We start from the raw sequence: 27,263 nt of genomic DNA on the forward strand, positions 1-27,263 counted from the left end.
CAAGTCAGTTCAAGTAAGTGCAGTCTGTGCTTCTAGTGAAAGGTGTTGCTTCTATTTAAGATAGTGAGGATTGTGGTGTTACCTTCAGAAGAAGGTAGACCAGTAATGTGGGACCAGGGGTGGAGTGGTTCAGGAAGAATTCTGAGGAGGCTGGAGGAAGCTCGGTGTGAACCTTAGCCTAGATGGAGAAGGGAAGACTGAACACCAGAAACACTGACGAAGGAGGGCAACTGTTTTGTAAAACCCATGGTGGAGGACCGTTCTCACTGGAACACTGATGACCTGGCAGACATTGGAACAAAGAGGTGATCTGATGGACAGTTTTCATGGAGTGGACGGTCACGTTGTGCCTCTTAGACCACCTGCTTAATCTCCCACCTGGCTGCCCTCATCACACAGGAGGAAGAGTGAATGGTTTTAATCCTCAAGTTTTCCTCAGGGAATGTCAGTGGGTGATGAGCTTCATGTCCCTGGAAGCAGGGTGGTAGACGAAAGTGAAATCAAAACATCCCAGGAGCAAAGTCCACTGAGCCTGATGAGAGCTGAGCCAGGAAGCATTTTATAGACATAAAAGGTTTTGTGGTTTGTCCAGGACCAAAAGGGATATGTTAAGCCCTCCAGCCAATGCCTCAATTCGGACCAGAATCACAGCTAGTCGTTCTGTCCTGATGCTGCAGTTCTTGTCTGCAGAGAACAAACCAGCCAGAAAAGACGGAACAGCTTGTGATCACCAGAACAGTGTTGAGAAAAGATAACCCCTCACTCCAGTGTCAGTGGCATCAACTATGAACTGTTTGCAGAGATCTGGGTGAGAAAACACAGGAACTAAAGAGAACAGTTCTTGGAATTGGTTGAAGGCTAGGTCAGTGGTGGGGGACCATGTGAAGGGACCTTAGAAGAGGTGAGTGATTCTCAGATGTACATCTCTTTGGATAAAAGCATTTGCTAAATGAGACTGTCGGATTGCAGAATTGATACAGGGGAGTTGCTACTCGACAATCACAGTAAAATTCAGTGTGAAAGTGAAGGCTTTAGCAGGTGAAACACTGATGCAAAGATGAGCTGAATAAGCACACATGTGGATCTACTCCTGGAAACACAATGGATCAGAAGAGTTGTAAACAAGATGAGGCAATAGTAAATTTATGTAGAAAGTAATACTCAACTGGTTCACAGATAAAGGTTGGAGAGTTACTGAGAAAGTAGTGAAATCACAGAACAATGTGGCTCTGGAGAGCAAAAAGAGTCAGGGTTTAACATAGTGCTTGGTGAGGTGAGCTGCAGGTGTGTGTGATCAGCCAGATGCAAACAAATGAGCCACACCCTCAGTAAATATGGAAATAAGGTTATATAAGTAATGGGCAGGTGAAACGAGTTGGGATAATGGAAAACCAAAGCTGCAGGTGTGTGTGATCAGCCAGATGCAAACAAATGAGCCACACCCTCAGTAAATATGGAAAATAAGGTTAATACAAAAAAATGGGCAGGTGAAACGAGTTGGGATAATGGAAAAACAAAGCTGTAGGTATGTGTGATCAGCCAGGTGCAAACAAATGACCCATGCCCTCAGGGAATAAGGGAATAAGGTTAACAGAAAAAAAGGGGAAGATGAGAAGAGCTGGGGAAATGCAAAACCAAAAAGCAACCTAAATACAGAATTGTGTACATGAACTTTACAAAGATGTTTCACCGTGCTGAATGTATCTTCCAACAACTTGCTTGTCTTGATAAGAAGTTGCTCCCGATGACAGACAGCACCTTGCATGGAAGTTCTGTCACTTTTGATGTGTGGATGTGTGAACAAGACAAACATTAAGTGCTTTGAGTACCACTAAGGTAGAAGGCGCCATATATGTACAAACCATTTATCGTTTAAAAACATGAAAACTGTCCTCAGGGAATACTCAGTGCTGTCTGCAGATGGAGAAGGTGTCCAAATGGAAGGTGATAGTCATTGAGACTCCAGGATTCTCAGAAACACCTGAAGTGAAGACAGAGATCAGGAGATGTGTCGACATGTTGTCCCTGAGGCCCCACGCCTTCCTGCTGGTCATCAAGGTGGGGCCCCAAATGGATGAAGAACAAGACACGGTGAGGCAGATGGAGGAGATCTTTGGAGAGAACGTCTGGTGGTACACCTTCATAGTCCTCACCTACGACGACCAGCCGGAGACAGACGTTGAGCTTCAGGTGGCCATAGCCAAAGCCAAGCTGAATGAGATCCTGCCCCAGAGAGTGAGAAACAGATACTATGACCTCAACATCAACTCCTGGAACTCCCAGCAGCGCCTTGAGATACTGTAAAGAAGATGAGGAGAAGCAAGAAAGAAGTCGAGGTATGGGGTCATGAAATATTTTGTTAGAAACTGCATGAACACACAACCGCGTATCGGCTAGCTCGTAATGCTAATGGGCTAACGTTAGCCCTCGTAGTGACAGTACTGTTAGTGCTGCTTTGTTAGCTCACTTTCAATATGATAAAGTTACTTCTGTGTTGAAGAAAGTATCAAAGACAGTGATGTACGAAATGCACGTAGTGATGACATTGTTGATAGAAATCGTTTCTTTTAAAGTTTGTGCTCTGACGCACTGACAGTCTCGTACCGTTGCCTGTGTGTAGGTGATGCTACCGTCATTGAACTTCACTAACTGGCTTCAATTTATTTTAAGCCATTAAAATAAATAAATCAACTTAAACACAAGTTTAAGAATATTTACATATTTATATGAATGGAAATATGACTCCATGCGTCCCAGACGGCCGTACAACAGGAGGGGATTACATCGTCTTTATCAGACACGTCATTACCAGTGTATCACATTTAATTAGAACAGGTGTACTGAAGCTGTTGTTCCACATACAGCAATTATTTACATGTTACAATTTTGAGATGTTTGTATTGACATTAGCTTGCTGCTGTGTTTCGGATGTCCTAGGTCAGGGATGTTATTATGTCAGGTGTTACCATCACTGCATGAAAAGCCAGATTATCGACCCTGTGAATTCTGAAAAACCTACCTAGTTCTCCACAGTGCTTGGCTGTTCTCAGGGTGTGAACAACCACTCAGAACGGGCTGAGAACGCCCTAAAACGGAATGGATTTGTGGGGTGGGGGGTGGGTGTGTGGGGAAAGGGGGGGAGTGACGTCGCACCTGGAGGCAAGGGGGGGGAATGAGACTTCGCACCTGGGGCATGACAGAGGTGTGAAAACTAATTAGCATCCAGCCTTCCTGTCTGGCGTGACTCGGGTCACTGAATGGATTAAATAAGACATGGCAACAGAAAAAAACTATGTCATGATTGGTTGAAAGATTTGTTACTATTGGTCAACCCCTGGGCCATGAAATCCCCCCGCCATTCCCCCACCTCCTCATCCCTCCTCACACACCATAATAATAATGCTTATTATTATTAATATTTTTAATAAGGCATTAATAAATATGGGCCATGTAAAGTGTCTACTTAGTTAACCTGCATACTTGTCCTTGTTAACCAATTGGCTAAAAAATGACATTTTGAGACATTTTGACAAACAAGCGCTTTATTGAACAGTCTACAGTTTCAGTAATCCAAAATCAAAATTAAAATAAGCTGTTCTTTAAAAAAATATACAAAAAAATTAAAATGAAAAAATGAAATAGAATTGTTCAAAGTTTCAAAAAATATATACATTGCAAAACAAAAAGAAAAACATAGTTGATCTGTCACTCCGGGCTGGTCTCAGGCATCAGCTCTGGAATTAAATGTTTCCTGGCTGCTGCCCTGTCGTATTTCAATGGCTTCAGTCTTTCAGATGGCTGTCCATTGTAAAAACGTCTGTGACGAAGAGCTGTTTACCTTCCATCAGCTTCCAGCCTGGCCTGTAGGGCAGCACACAAGTTGGAAAGCTCCTGGCTGCGGAAGGATGGAGGCCACACAATCCATCCATGTACGCCATCTACTCTGCCGTCCTCCTCATCCGACATCATGTCCGCTGTGATACCAGTCCAGAACTCCTCTTCGTCTGGAGCAAGGACCGTCTTCCTGGCATCAAGCAGCTGCGAATACAATCAGTACAAGAAATCAATACATTTACTAATGTAACAGAAAAATAATATCATAGAGACCAGCAATACTATTCTAACCACATTTTATATAAAACACACGCTCCCATGAATGAATCTGTAATCAAATTAATATCTCTTACTCTCTTTCTTCTCTGCTGACTCCGGGCAGATAACTTAATCGCCTCCGCCTGATCCACTATGTTGGGTTGACTACAGCGGAAATTCCTGCGCAGAGTAATGGGTTTTACAAGCGGCTGGAAAAGAGTAAAATGAAGCCGTTATTAGCTTGGAGAAGATGGAGGACGACATATCACTGCTTAATGTTACCAATTCAGAAAATTGTACCAAAACTCAATAAAAAATATCCTACAAATGGAATATATCCTTACCACAATTTTAGGACTGTGCTCTCCTCTTTTCCGCTGAATTTCCTCAACGCCCTCGTGCTGGATAAAGTGTTTATTTGGGCTTCCATAGCGGACATCCTCTCCTGCAGCTCAGACACTGCTCCAGCCTGTGCTCCAGCTTCTCCTCCAGCTTCTCCTCCAGCGGTGCTCTCTGGCAGACAGCCCGCTGATAACGCTCAACAGTTTCTTCTCAGTGTCTGTCGCGGGTCTGACTGAAACCAGTCGGTCATGTCCAGGCTGTTCCATACGAGGAGCCTGTAGTGAGACTGGCGATACCGGGCCGCCACTGTAGAAGCTCACATAACAAAGACCACTTCTTTGTCCGTTCGTTTTATCGCGCGGTTCTTGCGAGACGACGCATGTGATTGGACGAGCAACTCTAACGTGATGACGTCAGTGACGCAGCATTTCTGAAAGTTGCAGACTTCTCCAGGCCTGCTTTGTGTGGCCACAGTCAAAAATAAAAATAAAAGACTTCTCCAGGCAGCAGAAGGAGGTTTAGAAATTTAAAAGTTTTTTCACTTAAATTCTCCCTTCAAATTTACATGTGTTACAGGTCCCCGGCTTTGGAGGGGGCCCCAGCAACAGAAGATGAATCTCTGTATAAAACAGAAAAGTTAAGCAGCAATGAAGACACGGAGCATTCAGCTTCTCATCCAGTTGGTGTCTTATTTTCAAAATTCAACATAAAACAATTATATCAACCATATTCATATATATCATAGTAACCTTTTACATTCAACAGCCATACAGTACAATCTCAGTTAAATTCAATCCTGAAACCTTAATAACAATGTGCAAATTATCCATAAGCAAATATAAAACACTGCAAAATAAAAACTACTTAACCCCAAAGACCTGCCTACAAGACAATACTCAGGTAATAGCAACTCGACTTCCCGCGGCATAGTTCCTGCCCGTTCAGTGACACCTGAAATGGCCGCGTTACACACACACACAAACTCGCGATTTTTCCAATATTAATTGGGAGGCTAAAATAGTATTGCAATACTTTTGTGACATCTCCCCAGGTTAAGGTGGCTTTACAGCGTTTACAGTGGTCATTTTAACCAATTACTAACCTGTATAAAACAGAAAAGTTAAGCAGCAATGAAGACACGGAGCATTCAGCTTCTCATCCAGTTGGTGTCTGAGGTGTGGGCGGATGCTCCCCCCCTTAGACAACCCGGGGTGCAACTGCTCCCGTACCAAAAGTTCCACCTGTATGCTGCTTATAGTTATTATTTCTTTCCACACTACATATGGAAAATGAATCGACATAAATAACATCCAAAATTACGAGGGCAAATATAAGGTCTTAGGAAACAGTAAATAAATGATTGATTGAAACAACATATTTCGCAGGTTAAATGAAGTACACACATAAGTGGTCACCCAATTTTGGTGTGCACCACACACTCCCCCACAAAAATGAGAATGGCTCCACACATCTCACACACTCCTTATCTCAAGTGTTTAACCCTTAGCCATTTTCCTCTTGCCTTTAAATCTCTACTTAACAGACATGCGTTGTTGATGGAATGTATATAGGTGGTGTGTGGTGAGTGTATGGAATGTATGGTGTTTGTGTGTAAAAGATGGGGTGTGAGCATGGCGTACAGATAGGTAGCATATATGGTGCAAAGGTGTATGCAGGTGAAGTGTTATGAGGCACAACTCTAGCCAGTGAATATGGTGCAGTATGTCCGGTTACTGAATTAACAGTGGCCTGTGTTTGCAATGATGGTTCACCCAGCGACTCATAGGTGAGGATTTGTCGTGGCTTCCTCTCACGGGCTGATCTTCTGACCTCAGGGTGAGTATATGCTGCGAGTGGTGGTTGGAGTCTGGCCTCTGGTTCACTCTCATCATTTTGAGTTTCTTCCTCAGGACTGTCACAGCCAGGAGGGTCCTCATTCCTGTATTGATTGTCCTCGGCTTCTTCTCTCGCCAGCGTCTGAGCTGGAGCTGTTAAGTGTTCAGGTTCAGAGTCATGATTCGGTAAGCGATCGGTCACATGGAGACTTTCTCTCCTAGTAGATGGTGGTACAGGTGTTTCTCTCACTGATGCTCGAGGATGTCCTGGAAGCATAGCAAGCTGTTGACATTCAGTATAAGGTCTCTGTTCCATTCTTTCTACAGGTGCCCTTAACCAGTATCCTGGGTGACATTCATCATCCGAGTCACTTTCTGAGTCGTCACTATTGGTTGTTATTCCTGTGTGTTTTAGTGTCTTTTTCACTTTCACTTTGTGTTGTTCAGGATGTGTTTTTCTTTCAGGGGTTGGCCTGGCTGCGGCTGGAACAACTTCCACTGGTAAGTCATTTACTTGTAACAAGAGGTTGCGGTGCAGTGTTCGGGTTTTCTGCTTGTTTCCAGACTCAGGGTGAACAATGTACACTGGATTGTCGGCCAGTTGACTCTCAACAATGTAAATGTCCTTCTCCCAGTATGATCTTAACTTGCCGGGTCCTCCACGCTCACTGAGGTTCCTAACGAGAACCCTGTCTCCTGGTTGCAGTCCAACACCTTTGACTTTCCTGTCATATGCCACTTTCCCTCTTGCACTAGACTTTTTACTGTTCTCACTGGCAATCTGGTAAGCCTCAGTCATTCTTTTAGCCCATTTTTCTGCATAACCTTTGGGGGAGAATGATTCTTTTTCTCCACTAAGGCCAAACAACAAATCGACTGGGAGACGTGGATGACGACCATAAAGCAGGAAAAAAGGTGAGTAGCCGGTAGATTCATGACGGGTACAGTTGTACGCATGTATAACATGCGGGAGGTACTCCTTCCACCGCAGCTTTTCACTTTCCGTCAACGTTCTCAACATCTGGAGTATGGTGCGGTTCAGACGCTCAGCTGGGTTACCCTGTGGGTGATAAGGTGACGTCCTTGAATGTCTCACTCCAGACAGGCTTTGCAATGTCTCAAACAGTTTGTTCTCAAATTCGCGACCTTGGTCGTGATGTAACTTAGATGGATATCCAAATCTGGGTATGAAGTCACTAAAAATGCGCTCAGCAGCTGTTTTTCCGCTCTTGTTCTTTGTCGGATATGCCTGAGCAAATCTAGTGAAGTGGTCAACTATGACAAGGATATATTCATATCCTCCCAGACTGGTCTCTAAATGCAAATAATCAATACACACTAGCTCTAGGGGGAAGCTGGATGTGATGCTGCCCATGGGAGCACGAATATGTGTGGCAGGCTTCTTAGACTTGATGCATGGACATTTTTGGGTGACGTATTCGTCAATTTCTTTTGCCATGGACGGCCAGTAGAATCTCTGCCTTGCAAGGTGGAGCACCCTTTCTGTGCCCACATGGCCCATTTCATTGTGCAGGTGTTTCAGGGCAAGTGTCCTATATTTAAGGGGGAGGACAAGCTGTTTTCGGTCATGTGTCTGCCTGTACAGGAGGTTATTTTCAAGGTGCAACTTGCTCCACTCATGCAGTAGCTTCCTTGTGGCTCCACTCATTGAGTTCCGTGCTTCATCAGTTATCTTTGTGTTTGACACCTTCAACTCAATGATTTTTCCGATTGATTGGTCCTCTCTTTGAGCCATCACAAGATCATTGTGGCTGATAGCTGGTAAGTATGAAGGTGGCTGTTGATGAGAGTCTGGGATGGAGAGGTTGAGGGCAGCGACCCAGGCTACATCCTTATGCTCTGCGGCCTGACTTCCTTCCCACATAGTACGCACTGCCTCATCTGAGAACTCTTCTGTACAGGCCATTTCATAGCTGTCCATGTCCAAAGGCAGACAGGATAATGTGTCGGCATCAGCATTGGACTTTCCAGGCCTGTATTTAATGTCAAACCGGAAATCCGAGAGTTCTCCAACCCACCGATGACCAACAGCGTTGAGCTTTGCTGTACTCATGACATACGTCAATGGATTGTTATCCGTGTAAATGGTGAAATGTGGAGCATAGTATAGGTAGTCACGGAACTTCTCACACACAGCCCATTTTAAAGCGAGAAACTCCAGTTTTCCACTGTGTAAGTGGTAATTACGCTCGGCTGGGGTCAGTGTTCTCGAACCATATCCGATGACCCTCAATCTGCCATTCTGCCGCTGGTAGAGGACTGCCCCTAGACCCTGGTCTGATGCGTCGGTGTGTAGTGTGAAAGGCAGATTGAAATCAGGATACGCCAGGACAGGTGGGTTTGTCAAGAGAGTAATTAGATGTTCGAGAGCTTTCTGATGTTCAGTGGTCCAATCAACCGGTTCTCGGGAGGACAGTTGTGGGCGTTTGCTGTTTCCCCCATGTGTTGAAGCTTGCACTTTCCCTGGCTTAGTCTGAAGCAGCTCATAAATTGGTTTTGCTATCCGAGAGAAATCCTGGATGTATGAGCGGTAGTAGCCCAGGAACCCAGTCAGTTTTCTCACATCACCAACAGTGTGTGGTTTCTTACTCGTCAGGGTTTGTACAGCTTGAAGGTCTTGTGGGTCTATCCTGACCCCTTCAGCGGACACGAGGCGACCTACGTACCTGACTTCTTTCCTGAAGAGCTCACACTTCTCCGGTCTCAGTTTGACTCCATGACGCTGGAGAGCCTGGAGAACTTTGCGCAGAGCCTCAACATGTTCATCGAATGTCTTTGCATAACAGAGCACGTCGTCGAGGTATGGAATGCAGCATTCATCTCTGAGAGGGCCAAGCATCTCCTCCATGCTCCTCTGAAATGTGGCAGGTGCGTTTGACAGACCAAAAGGGATACGAACCCATTCATAGAGGCCCCAGGGAGTAATGAAGGCAGTGAGATGGCGGCATCTTTCAGCAACAAAGCCTTGATGGTATGCTTTCCCTTGGTCTAGGATACTAAACCATGCGTATCCTCCCAAGGTGTCTGTCAAGTCTTGGATCCTAGGCAGCGGATGCCGATCAGGTACAGTCTTTTTATTCAAGAGGCGATAATCGATGCACAGACGCAGACTGCCATCTTTTTTCCTCACACAGACGACTGGAGCTGCATATGACGACTGGGACTTGACTATCCAACCTTTCATCAGCAGTTCCTGTATGTATTCCTTTACCTCTCTAAAGAGTGGCTTTGGGATTGATGAGTACGCTCTCTGAACAGGGACTTCATCCTTCAGGGTGATTGACATCTGCAAGCTTGGAATGCATCCAATATCGTTACCATCACATGCAAAAGCTCCTGATTCTTCACTCAACATTTTGTTAACTTTTGCTCTTTGTTCCTCATCAAGGTGGCTAAGGTCCACAGGAGGTTGCCACGGCGACGGACTAACATCAGCAGGTGATACTACTGCGCTGTTAACTGTCACTGACGACTTGGATGTTTCTGGCGAGTCTATGGTGATCACTTTCTCAACACTGTGGATGCTGCCAAGAGCTGTTTTCCTTGGTAAGAGAATTTCATGTTTTGTATTATTCCCCACCGGTACAGCTACATAGGGATTTCTTGGATTTTGTATCTCCAACAGACCTTCACCAATATCTAATTCCACCAGCTGCACATTATTGTCATCAGGCTCGAACATGAAGGCTGCCTCAGATGAGTTCATGTTAGGTGAGACATGACATTTGATCCAGGCCACCTGACCTGCTGGGATGACAGTGTCTTGTTTACCTGTTCGTAGGCGGCTGCACAGCACAGAGGGCCTGTCTGTCTGGATGAAGTGTACCAGGACTCCCGCCTTTTCCTCTGGAATCGACATGGCATTACAGATCAGGTTTGTGAGGGTTGGAATCAGTTTTTCTGGTTGTTCTTTGATCATCTCTTCCAGCACATTGAATCCAAGCAGTGGCCTCTCCAAAACAAGACTGCTGACAAGAAAGGGCACAGTGAGTGACAGGCTAGGATCCTCGTTTCCCTGCAGGTTGACTATAAGAGAGACCCAACCATCAAACGGGACAATATCACCATTCACAGCATAGATTTGAAGCTCTTCTTCATCATCAACAATTTCACTGAGTGGTCTTATAGTGGTGTCCGGTAAGTACCTGGTCTTCCAGTCTCTATCAATCATACTCACTTGGGCTCCGGTATCAAGCAGTGCAGTGACAGCTAAACCATTTAAGTTACAGTGAGTGAGAGCTTTTCTTCCAATCAGCTTGGCTAGTCGCTCACTTTTACCATTAGGTGAGTTATGTATGGGTGGGTCAGCTGCCTTATCTGGTTGTCTCTGTGTCCATTTCACTTTTGACTTGTCTTGTGTTTGAGTGTTGGATGTTGCCAAACCTTCAGGCTGGGACTGTGGCTGGAATCCGGTCACTGTCTGTCCCCCGGCAGCGACCGCCTCCAGTTTCCCTGACGTGTTGGTCTCTTCAGGCAGCCCACTGCTCTATGGCCGGCTTCACCACAGTGGAAACAGTGATTGCATTCATGACAGTTCTGTTCAATACACTTTTCACAGGCATATGTTTTTTCCCTCCTTTTATTTTCTTTTCCCTTCCAGGGTTGGTTTGATTCATCTGGCTTTTGTGTCTGCAGAGACTGTTTCATAAGCTCAACCATACAGGTAAGTCTCTCAACTTTCTCTGTTAGCTGTTGGATCATATCTGTTTTAGGTTTTTTTCAAGGTGCTCCCCCTTAACATCCGGCCCCTGAGCCACGCTAACCTCCAGCTGAGCACTGTGCACATTTGTGTGTTTTGGGCGAGTGACTGAACCTAGCCGTCGCTGCCTTTCACTTTCATCACTCATTATTTTCTTCATTTGTTTCAGGATTGTCTCATCACTTACTTGGCTGTCAACAAGCAATGGTTTGAGCTCCCTGCGCACATCGTCGTGTTTGTGCCCCAAGCCTTGATATACAGTGTGGAGGAAGACATCCTGAACTGTGCTGGCACTGTACCTAATGTCTGTATCTCCATGCTTTGAAGCCAGCAGGATCTTTTGCTTAAGACCAATAACCCTGTATAGGAACTGTTGTGGCGTTTCATTGTCCTTCTGTTTAGTGCACATAAGCTCCTGAAACAGCTCTGTGTTACTTTGCTCGCCAAGATGGGAATGAAGGAATCCTTTCAACTCCTCTATTGTCAAATCATCCTTATTCATGAGCATGTCTTTGAAATTTCCAGGTTTGATAACTCTGAGTACAGCCCTCACAACTTCAGCCTCACTGAACTGCTCCTTTAAACCTTCCTCCATCTGTCGGCAGACACTGCTGTAGCTGATGTCTGAAACCTGGTCCCCAATCTGACCCCCTTGAATTTTAAATTCACGACGGTGGAGGTATGAGAGATCCCTTAAGGAGACCACTTTGTCATGTGTTACAGGTTTAAACAGTTCATCTCTGCATTTGGTGTCTGATACATTCTTGTTATGAGACATGTATTGTGTTTTTGCAGGTGACTGAAATGCGGGCTGAGAGGTGGTGTGAGGCATGTACTGCAAAATTTGCTTACTTAATTCCTCATAGCTACTCAGGATTTTGTGTAGTTCTGTGTCATTATTAACTGTATTTGTTGTGGCTACATTTTGAGTTACACTAGCAGGTGCACCTTCAATCATCCCACTTTCATTTATCACAATTGAACCAGTTTCAATGTTATTTTGTCCTACCTCAACACAAACATCAGCTTTGGAGTCTACATGCACAGCAGGAGAAACATCAACAGTTACATCAGTCACACGACCCTGAATGGCAACACCAACAACATCTCTTAACTCTAACAAGTGTGCCATACCTTGATCCTCAGACTCTAGTAAGGGTTTACTGTGCATAAAACTGCAAATGTACTCAAAACACCCCTCCTCATCATCTGCTTCGACACGAGACTGGTCCAATCCTGGCACTGGACCCACTGATTTGGCAATCTGGAACAGTTCATGTGTGGAAAGAGTGAGCAGGTCCTTCTTGATGGCCCACACCAAGCTTCTCCGCTCACTGTCCGCCATAACTGCTTCCCTATTCCTCGCACGTGGTCGCACTGTCCAGGAATTTTATTCAGTCTCTGCTTTTCGCTGAGTGGTGGTTTCGGCACAGCACAGTCTTTACTTCCCCTTTATCACAGGTGGCACAAGCGATGAAAACGTGGATCCTCACTCGCTGGTCGCATCAGGTCACAGGTAGGTCCAAGGATTCAGGATCACTGGATCAGCTCCCGGCCGCTTGGCGTGAGTGATCCCGGAACGAGCCCCCACAATCTGTTACAGGTCCCCGGCTTTGGAGGGGGCCCCAGCAACAGAAGATGAATCTCTGTATAAAACAGAAAAGTTAAGCAGCAATGAAGACACGGAGCATTCAGCTTCTCATCCAGTTGGTGTCTTATTTTCAAAATTCAACATAAAACAATTATATCAACCATATTCATATATATCATAGTAACCTTTTACATTCAACAGCCATACAGTACAATCTCAGTTAAATTCAATCCTGAAACCTTAATAACAATGTGCAAATTATCCATAAGCAAATATAAAACACTGCAAAATAAAAACTACTTAACCCCAAAGACCTGCCTACAAGACAATACTCAGGTAATAGCAACTCGACTTCCCGCGGCATAGTTCCTGCCCGTTCAGTGACACCTGAAATGGCCGCGTTACACACACACACAAACTCGCGATTTTTCCAATATTAATTGGGAGGCTAAAATAGTATTGCAATACTTTTGTGACATCTCCCCAGGTTAAGGTGGCTTTACAGCGTTTACAGTGGTCATTTTAACCAATTACTAACCTGTATAAAACAGAAAAGTTAAGCAGCAATGAAGACACGGAGCATTCAGCTTCTCATCCAGTTGGTGTCTGAGGTGTGGGCGGATGCTCCCCCCCTTAGACAACCCGGGGTGCAACTGCTCCCGTACCAAAAGTTCCACCTGTATGCTGCTTATAGTTATTATTTCTTTCCACACTACATATGGAAAATGAATCGACATAAATAACATCCAAAATTACGAGGGCAAATATAAGGTCTTAGGAAACAGTAAATAAATGATTGATTGAAACAACATATTTCGCAGGTTAAATGAAGTACACACATAAGTGGTCACCCAATTTTGGTGTGCACCACACATGGCTTAAAAAATGTTTGGAGCTACCAGAATCACTCTGGAATTTGATTTCACACAATGTATTTAAAAAAGTAGGAGGCTTACAATTTCTAATGAGCTGCAACTTCTCAGTTTCTAAATTGCCACTGAAAGTATTATCAGCAGGCATTATTTTCTTGGAAATTGTGTTATGTTCACAACTTTTCTCCACATAAAGAAATACTTTGGCACAATGGGAAAATTACCATTAAAAACAAAAGTGTATATAATGAGAGCTGGATTGGGAGGGAAATAATCTTTGTGACATCCTTATTTGATGATAATGGAAGCCTTTATAGCTATTAAAACGTCCTAAAGGCTAAAGCCTTTCCAGTCAAATACAGAGAACTTGTTACTATTGTGAAGGCCATTCCATCTGGCATGATTGAGTTAATAAAATCCCACTTAAGTTATCAAAATGTTAATGTTCAAATTCTTGTTGAGGGCATTGCTGGCAGATGTGTGGTAAACACATCCACTGTACAGTTAAGCAACACAAGAGAAAAGGTGACTGTAGTCATGCTGCTCTGCATGGAGTTTGAGATGTTGGATTTCAACAGTGTTAAGTGCCTGTGATGTCCTTTGATTTTACTTTTATAAAAGCTGTATGAACCCTGATTCAAATAAAGTATATACTGTATAGTTTAGTTTGTGCAGGGTCCTTTTTCTCTAAAAACCAGTTCAAGTGTGAAAAGTCAACCCCACCCCCAACCCCCTACCTTACACCCTCCACACCCACCAACCCTCCCGCCACAGACACACACCCATCAATCTGATTTGCATTTGTATAGCTCACAGCATTTTCAGTGAAACTGGAAAGTTCCCCCCTTGGAGATTAGCCGTCCATCTCAATTCCTGACAATTCTCAGTAGTTTTTTGTGCTTCCTGAAAACTGCTGTTTATTGCCGTTAATTTGAAATTCCACGGAAATTTTCAGTGCCGTTAACTGTCGAAAATCCCCCCTTTCATGCAGTGCATGTATTTTTTTTTCAAACATATTTTTATTGAACTTTTTTAGTGCAAAGCAAAAGTAAAAAAATAACTACATCTTGCAGTGGTACTTTTACAGTACACTGAAGTACGGATGGATACAGCAGGTATACAGTTAAAATCAAAACAAGACAAATCAATACATATCCGACAGACGGACAGAAATAAATAAAAATAAAAATAATAAACAAAAATAAAATAAAATAATAATGTTAATAATAATCTGGGAGTCTTGGATGGCCACATCAGATTTTAGATCACCAGTTAGGAAAAGAGAGAGAGCAAGAAGAGAGTACCATAACAACACATCTCTTAAAGCTATGACTCACAGTCACTTTCTCCAAGCCATGTCAATCAGTTCCATTCTCATCCTTTGAGATCTTGTAGATCCAAGATAGTCGAGGAAAGGGTCCCAAGTCCGGTAAAATAGAAAGGGTTTGTCTTTAAGGGCTGTACTAAAGGCTTCTTGTGGGACAATGCTTGTCACCGCATTTACCCACTGCTTAAGCGTAGGAGCTTTATCCATAATCCACATTGCTCGAATGCATTTTCGAGCAGAATGTAACAGAATATACAGAAGATTCCTGTTATGAAAATCAACGGGTATCTCATCATTTAGTCCCAGAAGACAAGTCCTAGCACCTAACAGGAGAGAGCGCTTAAAAATTTTTTCAAGCTGGTGAACAGTCTCTCCCATGCAGAATTGGATGCTATGATACCTTGGGGCCTTTTAAACAGGGCATTCCAGGCCTCTGGATCTATTACAGTTCCCAAATCAGATTCCCATTTGCCTCTCACCCTATCAGAATTTTCCACCCTATGGCAGCAGAGATTGTTGTAGAGTCGTTTAGTGATAAGCTTAACATTTGCATTTTCTTTCAATAAGGGCTCTATTGTCGAAGTTGCAAAGCCTCCATTAAACTCCTTTAGCTTAGTTTGAATGAAATTCCAGACCTGTAGAAATTTGAAGAAGTCTGAATCTGGAACTCCAAACTTAATTTTTACTTGTGAGAATGTGAGGATTGATTCTCCCTGAACCAAGTCACCAATAACTCTAAGGCCACGGTGTCTCCAATCTACAAAACCACCCTGAAGGCCAGGGGAAAAATCTGGATTTTCATGGAGGGGAGTTAACAAGGACAGCTTTTTGTTATTCCCCTCTAAGTTCCTAATTCGTCGCCAAATATTCACCATATTCTTAAGGATAATGTTGTCTTTTATTAGAGGAGACAAGTTTTCAGAGGAGATATAGAGTAAATTATGCAGGGGAATCTTCTCTAAAAGAGCAGATTCACAACTAAGCCAGGTGGAATTAAAGGCAGTGCATGTATTTACCTTCCCATGTAAACACCCAGTTAATCAATGACCTTACTGTCTCTTTTTAGATTCCCTTCTGAAATATTTATCTTCCACTCCTGCCACTACTGGATCAACAGAAGCCTCCACATCCACCTTGGTACCCAGTGATGGAGGACTCTCTGACACCCAACCTGGAAGCAGTGAAAACATACCCACAGTCCCCTCTACATCAGACCAGCCTGTTAATCAAATAGGTACACCTTCCTCTATCCCCACCCTAGTGCTGCCTATTTATTTAAGCTATTTAATGTGTGTGTGTGTGTTTTTTAAGTGTGTAATTTATGTTCAATAAAGTGAAAAATGTTTAAAGTTAGTTTAAACATATTTTTTTCTAATATCTTTTTTTGGGCGGGGGGCGTTGGGAGAGTCTCGCCTAGGGTGCCAAATGAGTCAGGAACGGCCCTGTTTGGAGCAGACATTTTGCCATTAAATTAGCACATTAAAACCATATTAATAGTTTAACACCAATCTGGTTTTCTTAGGGGCTGCTCTGGTGTAGTGGTTAGCACTTTCGCCTTGCAGCAAGAAGATCCCTGGTTCGAATCCTGGGGTGAGCCTGGGATCTTTCTGCTTGGAGTGTGCATGTTCTCCCTGTGCATGCGTGGGTTTTCTCCGGGTACTCCGGCTTCCTCCCACAGTCCAAAAATATGCTGAGGATAATTGAGTACTCTAAATTGCCCGTAGGTGTGATTGTGTGTCTGTATATGTAGCCCTGTGACAGACTGGTGACCTGTCCAGGGTGTCCCCTGCCTTCACCCGAGTCAGCTGGGATAGACTCCAGCGCGACCCCAGTGAGGATAAAGCGGTGTATAGAGAATGGATGGATGGATGGTTTTCTTAGAATCAGGGAAACAGACTGCTGCTCCAGTTCTTCCTGTTAGCACGGTTCAGAGGACAGTTGATACAAGCACGGGTCAGTAACAGTTTTTTTTGTTTTTGTTTTTCTTTCTTTATTATTATGCACTTTTCTCATTCATTCAGTTAATCGTCTTCTCTTAGTAGCAGGTCAGAATGTTGATCCAGCTCACCCTTTCTCCACGGCAGCTGACAGCAGCACAGGTCAGTCCTTTAGTGTGTGTTAAGTAATTTTATATTATGGAGTTTATATCCACTTTTTGTCTTTCTCAGTTGCATTGAAGCCTCCTCTTCCAGTTCCTCCTCACCTGCTGGCCATTGCAACACAGCTGGGCATTGGGGAACAGCCACCTGCTTCAACATCATGTAAGGCCAATGGAATTTATTGTCATCGTTTTGTATGATTTTAGATGCAATGAATAAATCTATTTATATAATACATATAGTTGTTGTGGTAATATACCATAAGTGGCAAATGCTTTATTCAAATTATGTGATAAAATGCAAGACTTATTATACACAATAATATAAACAATATTTTTTCATTCTCCTTGGAGCCTCTAATGTCCCACACACAGTTCATCGTGCCCAGGCTTTAGTGGACCATGACTTTGTCCAGTGGAGGTGCTCTCACCAACAAAAGATCTGGATGAGGACAGAGCTCCAAACACTAGGACTGTGGCCCAGTTCTACCCCAGGACATGTTCCCTTTCCTTTGTGGCGTCATCCTCCTCAGCCTGAGCTCATAGACACAGTCTCAGACCTCTCATCTCCCAAACATTTTCAGCTTCACCCATTTTTTATTTGGAAGCCAGAAAATCAAATTATGGAGAGGCTGAGGAATAATTACATCCTGCCCTGTCTTTCCGGCTGCACTAATCCTCAGGTAGTTTCTTCAGGAGTGGGACGACCAAGAGTCATCGTTGGCATCAGCGGTCAGTACTATATTTTTGCTTCCAGACTTACCTGCAAAGTCTGTAAAAAATACTGGCATGCTGACAAGCCCCAGTGGCTGGAGAAACTGCCAAAGCGATTCAGCATGATTGTGCCAGCTTTCATGACCCACAAGAAGGCCATTTGCAAGTCGGTGATGGACGAGCTGTGGAGAAGTGTGGAGGTCACCTGAGGACATGGCCAAGCAGTTGATAGAGGGACTGCATCTCAAGTATGAGCGGGCACATCTGGCTTATCTTCTCAGTGTGCAGAACATTTGGGATGCTGAGGCTGGAGTCTACGGGCAGAGAACCATCACAGGTCATCTAAAGCAGAGGGAAGAGCCTGCTCCATTCGGGGGATATGAAGATGCTGACGACTGGGCTGGAGTGTCCATTTCTTCCCACTATTTGGTGGACTGCCTGGTCCAGGAGTACCAGCGGCAGGAGCAGCTCCTAAATCTGCTCCTGCAGGGCACATTTGGGCAGGTGCTGAGGTCAGACCACACTCGGAGAGTAGCGAGGAAGGTGGTACTTTCATCTGGCACAATGTCATCTTATGCTGTGATGAGTGAGCATTGGACCATTCTCAGCTGGGTCATGCTGCAGTCTGAGTCTGAGAATTCTCTTGGTGCCCTGTATGAAGGGCTGGCTCGACGCTACACTGCTGCTGGACTGGAGAAGGCAGCCTTCCAGTGGGTGGACAGGTATTTATCACACTGAACACATTATAACATTTCATTAGAGTTTTATTGTTGCAAATACAAATCAAAATTATTTTTTAAACACAATTAATAATATATTAAAGTTAATTTCACTGTAACAAAAGCTGAAGCAAGGAAAAAATATTTTTGATTTTACAGGGACTGCCGTGCAGCCTTCAGGGTTCCAAATCCAGCAGAACAGGAGCATCTTCTGTGGGACAGCTGGAAGACCACAGCTGCTAATGTAGCAGAAGCAACCTCTGGTGAACTGGTCAACATCTCCGCAGACTCAAGTTCAACAAAGATATAAACGCTAAGTTGGACTTGTTTCACTGCATGCATCGCTTCACTCAGGAGTGTGTGTCAGAGCACCATTCTGCCTTCAGTCGATTCTGCCAGTACCTCTCGCTGCCTTTGTGGTTGTGGACCAAGATGACCTCAAGAAGCTGAAAGAGGCTTACATCTTCTGTGGGATCACACCACCAAATCCCACCAAACAGCACATTCGTGAGCACTGCAGGACAAAAGTGCCACAGCCCCAGGAGCTGCTGCAGAGAGTGGAGGATGTCCTGCATCATTTTTATCTCTCAGTAGATGCCAACAGTGAGCTTTTGTTTAAGCCCTCTATGCTGAAGGTGTGGAGAATTCAGCAGGTCCACATTTTACTTGCAATCACAGATCTTCCAGCGGTTGACCCTCTCCCCATTACTGCTTCTCCCCGGGCCACTCGAACAGGACCTGTTAAAGCTGGTGGTCTGATTCATGTTCTGGATCATCCTCGGTGGACACAGCCTATGAGAGTTGCTATTGATGGTCTGCTAGTGAAGCACCGTGGCACCAAGGACATGCTGAGGAGGGTGGATGCAGAATATGCATTCATGGTTCAGAGTACTTGCACTGACCCAAACAGCCTTCTCCACCCGACAACATGGCAACATATCTCTTGATATGTGAAACATCTGGCCAAGTTGAAAAACACCCATTCTGCCCTTAACACCAGCTCAGAGCAGGTGACCTCCACACAGCAGCTCTGGTACACTCTAACCACAGGCAGCAAGACCACCAGTGTGCCTGTGACTACTCTTCCTCCTCCAGTCCTCAGCCCTCCAACAGTATAGTCAGGCCATGAAACACTGACCCGGGCAGCTGTTGAGCAAATAGTGCAGGAAGCACTAAAGCAGCAGCAGCAACAACAGCCTCTACAGCCACCACAACAGGAGACCAAGGAGAAGAAGAGAAGGAGGACCTGCTTGGCCTGTGGGCCACCAAAGTCCTGTTATCTTGGAGATGGATCAACCATTCACTTTTTTTTATCAGAGTGCCACAGTGAAGTACTTTTATTGCAGTGGTGTAGTGGTCCCTGGAGAAGTGGGTATACTCTTAATTTTCACCTCTTTTTTTTTTAAAATTAGTCCAGAAAAACGCCCTGTTTTAGAAACAGTGGCATAGAACAGTGGTTCTCAACCCTGTTCCTCAGGACCCACTGTCCTGCATGTTTTAGATGCTTCCCTGCTCCAACACACCTGATTGAAATGATCAGCTCGTTATCAAGCCTCTGCAGAAGCCTGATGACGAGCTGATCATTTGAGTCAGGTGTGTTGGAGCAGGGAAGCATCTAAAACATGCAGGACATGGGGTCCTGAGGAACGGGGTTGAGAACCACTGGCATAGAAGACTACTCTCTTCAATTTATTCAGTCATTTCTACTTGCCCACGATTATAAAATTATCATGACTTGATTAGGAGCAGTTTGTAGTTATTACTGGTCACACAAGCAAACTGGATTAATGTAACATGTATTCATCATGAGGCAAACATGGTGTTTCAGTTACTTTTGAAAATTTATTTAAATAAAATACTTCAAATATGAAGTTGACAGTGCATCCTTGTTCATATTTCATCATGAATAAAACCTCAATATTGTTTTAGGTCGAATCTTTAACTACCTGTCCCCATTCTTGTGTTTTTACTTACTTTAAAATCAACTACCAGCCTAGAGGTTTTCGCACATTATCCCAATGTAGCTAGCTTCAGACTTATGTTAGAATAACGTTAGCCTTTCAAAACGTTAGTCAGACTTGGCCCGACACTCAGTTTAACCCGTTGCGCTTCAGTTGCGCTTCAGTGTCCCGCCCGCGGTACACTTTGAGATCTGCATAAGCAATTTGCTAAATGTGTGAAACTGTGAAAACGCGATTATACAAACACTACACGCCGATGGAAAGCTTAGATTCTCATGAATCCGCCGGTATAAACCACTTTCAGATGTGATTACCACAGTGGGTAATATAAACACATTTGTCCGACAAACAACGAATATCCATCCATCCGTTCTCTATACACGGCTTCAACGTACACAGCGCGACTCACATTTCCGGGTTCATTATTACACACAGATGAAAATATTCCACAAAAACGGCCATAATCCAACCTTGGACATCCAGACGAAACAAGCCAGTAACATATTTTGTCCAAAACATGTCTTGAAGACGGTATATGATCCACGAATAGGAAATGCACCTCGCGATATACGTCCAATATTCCCTGTATTTCTCGTCATATTTTTATTTACAAATAGAATATTAGCGATTTTTATTTTTTTGTTTTGTGCTGAAAATGGCTGGAATTGACTGCAGCTTTAACCACTGACGACAAAATATCCTCTCCTTGAAATGTGCAGTCATGTTGCCAGTAGTTTAAAACTATGATTCATTTGGAAACCACCTTAAAACTTACCTGAGAATTATATCGTCCATGAAAGTAGGTTCGCTCGATACGTGTCACTCACTTGAAAGGTGTTTATTCTGCCTTTCTCGCATTTCCGCGCATCTTTCAAGCAGACCTGTCAATCAACTGGAGTGCCACAGAGGTGTTAGCAAAATTTTCCTCTGTATGACCCGCCCTACTCTGCCTCTGATTGGCTCATCCCTAAAGTTAACCAATCAAATCAGTGAAGGTAGCATGTACCAGCCAATTACAGGCAGAGGAGGGTTGTTCATGGCTACCTGGCATACAGATATTACTGAATGATGCGCACCGGGGAGCATTAGAAGTGGGTATACGCAATGCTAACTGAAAAATAAGTGGGTATACGCCGTATACCACCGTATACCCTGGACTACACCACTGTTTTATTGTTCTACAAAAGTGCATCAAAAGTACTCCAGTGAAGGCCTGACCAACACAAGGATGACCTTTGAAGAGTTTTCTGCTTCCCCCTTCTTTGAGAGGGAGTTGGAAGGTGCTGGGGACAGAGGAGATGAATGGAAGAGGGTGAAAAGTGAGAGAGAAAAGAAGAAAGTAGAGGCAAAAACTCCCACTGGACACCGCTGCAGGTTCTGCCACCTTCCCTTGAAGCAGGGCCCAGGCAGTCCTTACATTCACACAGGGTTTCCTGAGGTGCCTGGAAAATATATATACTGTCCCTCCAAAGTGTTTTCTGTGTACAGGAGCCACGGTATGACCAAAGAGCTGACATGGAGGGAGTTCCAGAGGTCTGCCTTCTATGAGGTTGAGAGGGACAGATGGGTGAATGAGAAGGAAAAGCAGAAGTAGACTTTTCATTTGTACATAAAACTGTAAATAATTGTAGTTACTTTATATTAGTTCTAGTTTTGTTTTTCTTCTATCAGTATATTTTATATGTTTGTTTTGTACAGTGCATTTTTACTCATTTTGTTTTTGTCATTATTTGTAAATTGTTTTATCTCTTTTATTAATAAATATTCAATTGAAATGAATCTCACATGCCTTTATTCTTTACAGTGGCCTTTATATATATATACACACGTGGACAAAATTGTTGGTACCCCTCAGTTAAAGAAGGAAAAACCCACAATTCTCACTGAAATCACTTGAAACTCACAAAAGTAACAATAAATAAAAAATTATTGAAAATTAAATAATCAAAAACAGCCATTACTTTTGAATTGTTGATTAACATAATTATTTAAAAAAACAAACTAATGAAACAGGCCGGGACAAAAATGATGGTACCTCTATAAAAGATTGAAAACTATTTGACCAGAGTGACATGATTAACTCAGGTGTGTCATTTAATTGACATCACAGGTGTTTCCAAACTCATAATCAGTCAGTCTGCCTATTTAAAGGGAGACAAGTAGTCACCCTGCTGTTTGGTGAAAAGGTGTGTACCACACTGAACATGGACAACAGAAAGCGAAGGAGAGAATTGTCCCAGGACATCCGAAAAAAAATGATAGACAAACATCTTAAAGGTAAAGGCTATAAGACCATCTCTAAACAGCTTGAAGTTCCTGTGACAACAGTGGCTCATATTATTCAGAAGTTCAAGACCCACGGGACAGTAGCCAACCTCCCTGGACGTGGCCGCAAGAGGAAAATTGATGACAAATTGAAGAGACGGATCGTTGGAATTGTATCCAAAGAGCCCAGAGCAACCTCCAAAGAAATTAAAGGTGAACTCCAAGGCCAAGGTACATCAGTGTCAGATCGCACCATTCGTCGTTGTTTGAGCCAAAGTAGACTTCATGGGAGACGACCAAGGAGGACACCACTGCTGAAAAAAACTCATAAAAAAGCCAGACTGGAATTTGCAAAAATGCATTTTGACAAGCCACAAAGCTTCTGGGAGAATGTCCTTTGGACAGATGAGACCAAACTGGAGCTTTTTGGTAAGGCACATCAACTCTATGTTCATAGACTCAAAAACCAAGCATACGAAGAAAAGAACACTGTCCCTACGGTGAAACATGGAGGAGGCTCAGTAATGTTTTGGGGTTGCTTTGCTGCATCTGGCACAGGGTGTCTTGAAAGTGTGCAAGGTACGATGAAATCTGAAGACTATCAAGGCATTCTGGAGAGAAATGTGCTGCCTAGTGTCAGAAAGCTTGGTCTCAGTCGCAGGTCATGGGTCTTCCAACAGGACAACGATCCAAAACACACAGCCAAAAACACCCAAGAATGGCTGAGAGAAAAGCGTTGGACTATTCTAAAGTGGCCTTCTATGAGCCCAGATCTGAATCCCATTGAACATATGTGGAAGGAGCTGAAACATGCCATTTGGAGAAGACACCCATCAAACCTGAGACAACTGGAGCTGTTTGCTCATGAGGAGTGGGCCAAAATACCTGTTGACAGCTGCAGAACGCTCATTGACAAATACAGAAATCGTTTAATTGCAGTGATTGCCTCAAAAGGTTGTGCAACAAAATATTAAGTTATGGGTACCATCATTTTTGTCCAGCCCTATTTCATTAGTTTGTTTTTTTAAATAATTATGTTAATCAACAATTCAAAAGTGATGGCTGATTTTGATTATTTAATTTTCAATAATTTTTTATTTATTGTTACTTTTGTGAGTTTCAAGTGATTTCAGTGAGAATTGTGGGTTTTTCCTTCTTTAACTGAGGGGTACCAACAATTTTGTCCACGTGTGTATATATATATATATATATATATATATATATATATATATATGTTCTGTACTACATTTTAAAAACAAGTTATTTGCGCCTTAATATAAAAATGTCTTGTTTTATTTTAGAAAAATAATAATTCAATAAAGTCTCCATTTAAAACTGGGTCACAACTCTGAACTGCTAAAAAATGTAATAACACTTAAAAAGTGGTTACACAGTTAAAAAAAACAGTAATGATGCAAACTTTTCAGTTACAACTTTAAAAATATAGCTCAAATATAATTTAACTGTAAATCAAGGCTTCCCCGGGCAGGACTCGATCCCACGCACGGCTGATCGCCCTCTACAGGTATACGCTGCTGGCCTCCACGTGACACGCAGAGATACTGTCCACTATACCAACAAGGAAAGTGGAGGCTGTCATGTGACCACAGTGAGCCAATCACAGCTTCATGACTACAATACAGCAAATAACAATTGATTATGTTTGTGTGATCAGTAGTAACTTAGGTTTACGATGTACGATGTGTACGAAGTTGAAATGTTTTAATTACATGAAGTTTAGTCACTTTTATAAATACTTTCATTATCAGGAGTTAACCTAACTATGACTTCTGACTGGACAAGGAGCGTTCACTGGAGCAGCATTTCCCAGATATTACAGCTGTAACTCACTGAGCTGAACTGACTTCACAATCACCAGATTTTCTTTGCTCAGGTCATCGTGTTTTCAGCTTTGCATGAAAACATGATCCTGTTCACTGTATAAACCTGTTTTTGCCAAAAAAACAAGAACAGATTGGAATGTTGGAAAACGGCAAAAATAACAGAAAATCCCAAGAAACTACAGTTTGGATGTGTTTGGACTTTTATTACAAAGAAGCTGCTGTTGCTGCGGTGTTGGTATCTTAAAATGATTTTCACAGTTTACATCAAAACAATAAACAAGTGCTAGCACAATGTTGAAAAAACAAAAGGTTAAACTGTGGCCAAAAATGTTGTCACATTTTTTCAACATCCATTTTGTCCAATCACATCAGAAGTACCGCCCATGAATTCCTAAAAATGGAAACCAACTTAATATTTCTAAGTTTACCGTCTTATTTCAATGAGTTGGATCATCATGTATCTGCAGTGAGTAACCATGACAACAGAGATGCAGATGTCAACAAGGTAAGAGCTAATTTATTACAAAAAGGATTTAATGATTTTAAGTAATGGTTTGAATTTACCATTTGTCAACTGTTTGGTCATTATTTTATCATTATTTACAGTCATTCTGAACAATTCTAAAGTCATTTTAGATTTTTTCTGTAAATTTTCAATTTAAAAAAAAAATCAATTTAGGAAAGTCTTTGAATTATTCTAGACTAATTTTGAGGTAATTTGGGAAAAAATGTTTGAGTTACATTGCACAAGTTTTTAATCATTATGTTCAAGTTTAAAGTCATTTTTGACACAATTGTACTATTTTTTTATATAAATTTGGACAAGTTTAAAGCCAAATTGGACAAGCTTTGACTTATTTTGGCAAAAAGAAATTTGAATCATTTTAGACAATTTTTAAGTAATTTTGGAGCTTGAATCGAGATTCAGTTTTGTCCTCATTTCCTTGAATCTCTAAAACAAAGTGTGACTGGCAGAAAAAGAAAGGAAATATCACAGTTTTTACCACCAGATGATATGTTTTGTGTCTCCTTGTTCCAGTGCAAGACCTCAGACTGGTTCTTGTTGGGAGGACTGGATCAGGGAAGAGCTCCAGTGGAAACATCATACTGGGAAGAGACGCTTTCAGTACTGGTATATGTTGGGATATTTAAAGCCCTCCAGCCAATGCCTCAATTCGGACCAGAATCACAGCTAGTAGTTCTGTCCTGATGTTGTAGTTCTTGTCTGCAGAGAACAAACCAGCCAGAAAAGACGGAACAGCTTGTGATCACCAGAACAGTGTTGAGAAAAGATAACCCTGACTCCAGTGTCAGTGGCATCAACTTTGAACTATTTGCAGAGATCTGGGTGAGAAAACACGGGAACTAAAGAGAACAGTTCTTGGAATTGGTTGAAGGCTAGGTCAGTGGTGGGGGACCATGTGAAGGGACCTTAGAAGAGGTGAGTGATTCTCAGATGTACATCTCTTTGGATAAAAGCATTTGCTAAATGAGATTGTCAGATTGCAGAATTGATACAGGGGAGTTGCTACTCGACAATCAAAGTAAAATTCAGTGTGAAAGTGAAGGCTTTAGCAGGTGAAACACTGATGCAAAGATGAGCTGAATAAGCACACATGTGGATCTACTCCTGGAAACAAAATGGATCAGAAGAGTTGTAAACAAGATGAGGTAATATTACATTTATGTAGAAAGTAATACTCAACTGGTTTACAGATAAAGGTTGGAGAGTTACTGAGAAAGTAGTGAAATCACAGAACAATGTGGCTCTGGAGAGAGTGCTTGGTGAGGTGAGCTGCCAGATGCAAACAAATGAGCCACACCCTCAGTAAATATGGAAATAAGGTTATATAAGTAATGGGCAGGTGAAACGAGTTGGGATAATGGAAAAACAAAGCTGTAGATGTGTGTGATCAGCCAGGTGCAAACAAATGAGCCACACCCTCAGTAAATATGGAAATAAGGTTAATATAACTAATGGGCAGGTGCAACGAGTTGGGATAATGGAAAAACAAAGCTGCAGGTGTGTGTGATCAGCCAGGTGCAAACAAATGACCCACACCCTCAGGGAATAAGGGAATAAGGTTAACAGAAAAAAAGGGGAAGATGAGAAGAACTGGGGAAATGCAAAACCAAAAAACAACCTAAATACAGAATTGTGTACATGAACTTTACAAAGATGTTTCACCGTGCTGAATGTATCTTCCAACAACTTGCTTGTCTTGACAAGAAGTTGCTCCTGATGACAGACAGCATCTTGCATGGAAGTTCTGTCACTTTTGATGTGTGAATGTGTGAACAAGACAAACATAAAGTGCTTTGAGTACCACTAAGGTAGAAGGCGCCATATATGTACAAACCATTTATCATTTAAAAACATGAAAACTGTCTTTCTTCTCCTCAGGGAATGCTCAGTGCTGTCTGCAGACGGAGATGATGACCAACTCCATGAACTTCTACAGAGGCGAGCCTAACTGGAAGGTGACGATCGTTGAGATTTCTGGATTCTCAGAAACACCTGAAGTGAAGACGGAGATCAGGATATGTGTCGATATGTTGTCCCCGGGGCCCCACGCCTTCCTGCTGGTCATCAAGGTGGGGCAGCAAATGGATAAAGAACAAGACACGGTGAGGCAGATGGAGGAGATCTTTGGAGAGAACGTCTAGAGCCACACCTTCATAGTCCTCACCTACAACTATCAGTCAGAGATGGATGTTGAGCTTCAGGTGGCTGTAGCCAAAGCCAAGCTGAAAAAGATCCTGCCCGAGAGAGTGGGAAACAGATACTACGACCTCAACATCAACTCCTGGAACTCCCAGCAATGCCTTGATTTGCTGAAGGAAGTGGAAAAGATGGTCGTTGCAAATAGAGGGAAGTTCTAC

General features: G+C 42.9%; 2 protein-coding genes and 3 long non-coding RNA genes across 5 annotated transcripts in view; 4 read left to right on the forward strand and 1 right to left on the reverse strand.

Moving 5' to 3' along the window:
* LOC110972118 (GTPase IMAP family member 8-like) overlaps window positions 1–27,263 on the forward strand; it is a 323,852-nt gene that overhangs the window by 175,118 nt on the left and 121,471 nt on the right. The window lies entirely within an intron of this gene.
* Window positions 1–27,263, forward strand: part of LOC110972346 (uncharacterized) — a 185,039-nt gene that overhangs the window by 142,465 nt on the left and 15,311 nt on the right. The gene's annotated exons all lie outside the window — the stretch shown is intronic.
* On the forward strand, window positions 32–26,920 carry LOC127530466 (uncharacterized). The gene is made up of 3 exons (XR_007937036.1): window positions 32–1,365; window positions 1,488–1,543; window positions 26,183–26,920. It is a non-coding gene; the product is annotated as an uncharacterized LOC127530466 (long non-coding RNA).
* Window positions 3,509–4,804, reverse strand: LOC127530459 (uncharacterized). The gene is made up of 3 exons (XR_007937028.1): window positions 4,437–4,804; window positions 4,188–4,301; window positions 3,509–4,038 (listed from the first exon to the last, which is right to left on the reverse strand). It is a non-coding gene; the product is annotated as an uncharacterized LOC127530459 (long non-coding RNA).
* Window positions 10,681–11,464, forward strand: LOC127530460 (uncharacterized). The gene is made up of 3 exons (XR_007937029.1): window positions 10,681–10,805; window positions 10,891–10,953; window positions 11,159–11,464. It is a non-coding gene; the product is annotated as an uncharacterized LOC127530460 (long non-coding RNA).

The sequence above is a fragment of the Acanthochromis polyacanthus genome, chromosome 17, assembly GCF_021347895.1.
Source record: "Acanthochromis polyacanthus isolate Apoly-LR-REF ecotype Palm Island chromosome 17, KAUST_Apoly_ChrSc, whole genome shotgun sequence".
NCBI lineage: Eukaryota > Metazoa > Chordata > Actinopteri > Pomacentridae > Acanthochromis > Acanthochromis polyacanthus.